The following is a 3,987-nucleotide window of genomic DNA, read 5'->3' as shown; positions in this document are numbered from 1 at the left end:
TAATTTGGAAGATATTCGGATCCATAGACTAAAATGACTTACCCTGTATAGTAAATTCTAAAAATATATGATTACCAATCATCGTTTGAAGTGTCTTCATCAATAGAAATATTCATTGATAAAGATTTGTTTGGTGATAGTAACTGATGTTTTCTTAGAAACGGTTGCATGTTTCTGTTTTTATCAATTAGTTTTATCTTTGCAACACTAGATTTACGAAGTTTAGAATATATCTTCTTCACGGATGGATAATAATAAAGTTCCTTACAGTTCCTTAAAGTTCCTGCCTTCAGCAGGAAGGAGAGTAATTATGTGATCCGCCACTTTGTTTAATTTAGCGTTATTTAATTGAACACTGAAAAAGAATAAGTATAGTTATATAAAAAATATTTATATTATTGTCCTTCTCTTTATAAATTATACTGCAAAGCAGGATATTTACACAAAAGATAGTAAAATAAAATTTAGAGAAATAACTGAGGAAAAAAGAAATATATATATTGTTATATACAATAAATGTATATTTATATACAGAGTGTATAGAATTAAGAGTGTACAGACTGTGTACTGACTACTTGTGTACAGGTAGTATTCATTAAATTGATTGAAAAAGCTCTATACTATTTTGTAAACAAACAAATAAAATATTTAGTTATTAAGCAAGAAGGATTGGTGAATAACTACTTGTAATGCAGTAAATATGTTGTAATGACGATGTCTTACTTTATGTGCTCATACATGTGGTCAAACTGAATAGAAATTGCTGCATCATTTTATAAACATACATACATATATATACATACATATATATATATATATATATATATATATATATATATATATATACACATATATATAAATATATATAAAACCACAGAGGAAGATAGAAAAATTTTTAATTATTTAAAAAAAATTGAAGACACTATTGCGAACGATGATCTATCATTCTTGATTTTATTTTTCATTAATTACATTGTAATAACTACACATTTCATGTGTTTTCAAAATGGTAAAAGAATTTATTGTTTTCAGTAAGAAGAAGTGTATAAACACACGGTAGTAGATATCGCCATCACGGCGTATTTAATGTATAACCAGTAATTATTCATTAATTTTCCTTAATTAATAAATAAAAATTTTACGTAACTATTTACAAAATAGGACACAATTCTGTCGTTTAATACAACAAGTTGTAGCTATACATTTTAGAAGACACCTGAGTTGTGCTGGACACTCTGTATATAAACAAACATTACTAAAAAATTTTGAATACATGCTCACTTTATATTATTATTATAAAAGTGACAGATAATAATGTTTGCCAAATATTGTTGACATCTCTGCGTTAACCCACTCTTTCGTTATATGAAGCTATAATTGCTTGTCCAATTGCTGTTTTTTGAAGCAATGCTTTTAAATCAAAGCTTTCTAATTGTACAAATGGATCAGTTGAAAGCGCATGTACATAAAATAAAAGAAGGAAAAAGCAATATTGTGAATAAAATACATAAAATAAAAAAATTTAGTAAATATTAATATAACAAAACATAAGAACAATAAAATACAAGAGAAATATTTATTTTCTGAAAGAAAGAAGAATGTAATGAACGTAGTAAATATTAAAATATAATAAAACGTATAAGAATAATAAAATACAAGAGAAATATACATTTTCTTATTAATTAATTGTTAGTGTGTAATTATACACACATATTGTAGAAAAAAATAATTTTTAATATAGAAAAGTCTATTTGATAAATAATCAAAATATTAGCAACAGAACAACTTTAACAGAACAGTAACAAATTCTAGAAAAATTAATGATATGGCATTAGTCTCACACAGACTAAAAATTAATTATTGCACTTGAGCTAATAGATATCAATTTTTTAAGCATTTAAAGCATGTTTAACCATAAATGGGGTTTAAAGCATTTAAACCATATCTTACGTGAGTTTAGCTAGCTTTTATGCACAAAATTATGAATAGATTATAAGTTAGAATATTAGAGTCTTATTTATATTGAAGAGACATTTTTTTATTAATTTCTTATTATTTTAGATATAATATTCATGACAGAAAGGCATACATGAACCAATAGTCAAAGAAATGGTTATCTATTATAACACAAGTTCTGCAGAATCAAATATATTATCGTATCTACTGGTTCAACCCTCTGTATCTTTTCCGCTGGCTCGTCATCACTAGTGTTTAATATAATTTTGTGTACCATTAATAGAAGATGCTTCTACAAGTAATGATTGTACAACATTTTCTATAGGTACTTGTGTATCACAATTTATAGGTATTTTATTATCAGATACTGTTACATCAAACATCTCTTGTGACGCAAGAGTAAATGTCACACTTCGCGTTACAGAAGACATCGAAGTAGAAGGCAGAGAAAGGTGAGAATGGGCTTCTGTTTCTTCGCATTTATTGCGAAAATAATTTTGCAGTGCAATTCTTGCACCTATTGATGATATAACTTCGAGTAGTTCTGGACTCCGATTAATAGTCATGTATTTTAAAGTATCATAGCTGATATCAATATCTACAAATTTTAATGAACCAGATAATAATTTGAAGTTTTATATAAACATTAGCGTAAATTTTACAATAAAAATATATATACAAAGTACCCTTAAAATAATTTTATGCAATCAAGTTTTCAAGGCAATAAAATAATATTGTTTGGAAAAAAAGTATAAATTACATATTACTACAAAATTAATTGAGAAATATTCAAGTATTTTATAAGCAGAAGCTACTTATTTTACAGACAATAGGTTTGTTCGCGTTGCTTGTACTTGTAAACTGGTGCAATAAGTTTGAGTAAGAAAACGTCTACTTGTTTCACTTCAACTTATTGCACTCGTTCAGAAGTGCAAGCATTACGAATAAATCGCTAATGTCATAAGTATGAAAGGAAATTTTATTACACTTTGCCTTGTGTATTATGCATTGATAAAACAATTCAGGTCAAAGTGACACTTTCTTTGCATGTATGATGTTGGTGATATCCATGTAATGGATATGTGAACTTGCAGCTTGCTCATGTTTAGCTGCGGAGAAACAACGTTTTTCCCTCTTCATTTGCTCGTGAGATGAGAAAGAACGAAACAGACAGTTACTAAACTTCAATTAAACGTAAACAAGTCTGTTCTATAATAAACTACTACGATTTTCTATCTATGTACTTTCTACAACTTAAACTAACCCTTATAGAAATATCGTACTAAGAATCATTGATAATTACTTATTTTCAGTATTAAAAATACTGGATAATAAGTAATTATCAATGATTCTTAGTATGATATTTCTATAAAGGAAGTTAGATATTTCTTTTTAGATATTTTTCGTTATTTATATTAAAGAAAATTTATGGAACTAAACTAACTTTAAAAGTATTTCTTTTCTGCTAACAAAGTGGAACAGCACAATTTTGTACAGAGAGGTGTCACTTTGCTCTGATGAATAAAATGACAATACTCACATCCTTAATGTGTCGCTCCAACGGTTTAAAGGTAAAATATCTACAATATGTTTTATTAGGTTGTCCATATTTTTCCATTAAGTTGTCAATAATCACTGCCACTCACGAAACGATCATGTCTCACCACTATTTCACCATATCACTTGATACAATGCGAATCAGTGTTCTGCGATGTACTAATAACACATAAAGGGTCCTAAGTAGGGCGGCCGGAATTAATTTCGGATCCACACAAATAAGATTTATTTCTAAGAAATAAATTTGGTTTTTGCAAATAAATACTGCTTGGCTACAAATATTAATCTTGTTATATATCATATTGTTATTAACAGATATATGTTTGTCTGAAATAAATTAATTTTTCCAACAGTAATTGAACAATTTGTTTCTCATAATTAGTTAAAAGACATGGATATATTTTACAAAAATGTACATTTCGTTATCATAATCAAATTTTTGTAATATATATATATATATATATATATATATAT

Source organism: Odontomachus brunneus, unplaced genomic scaffold (assembly GCF_010583005.1).
Source record: "Odontomachus brunneus isolate Ranch 3 - 2012 unplaced genomic scaffold, Obru_v1 Obru_scaffold_130, whole genome shotgun sequence".
NCBI classification, from domain to species: domain Eukaryota; kingdom Metazoa; phylum Arthropoda; class Insecta; order Hymenoptera; family Formicidae; genus Odontomachus; species Odontomachus brunneus.
Note: the sequence above shows the minus strand (reverse complement) of the source record.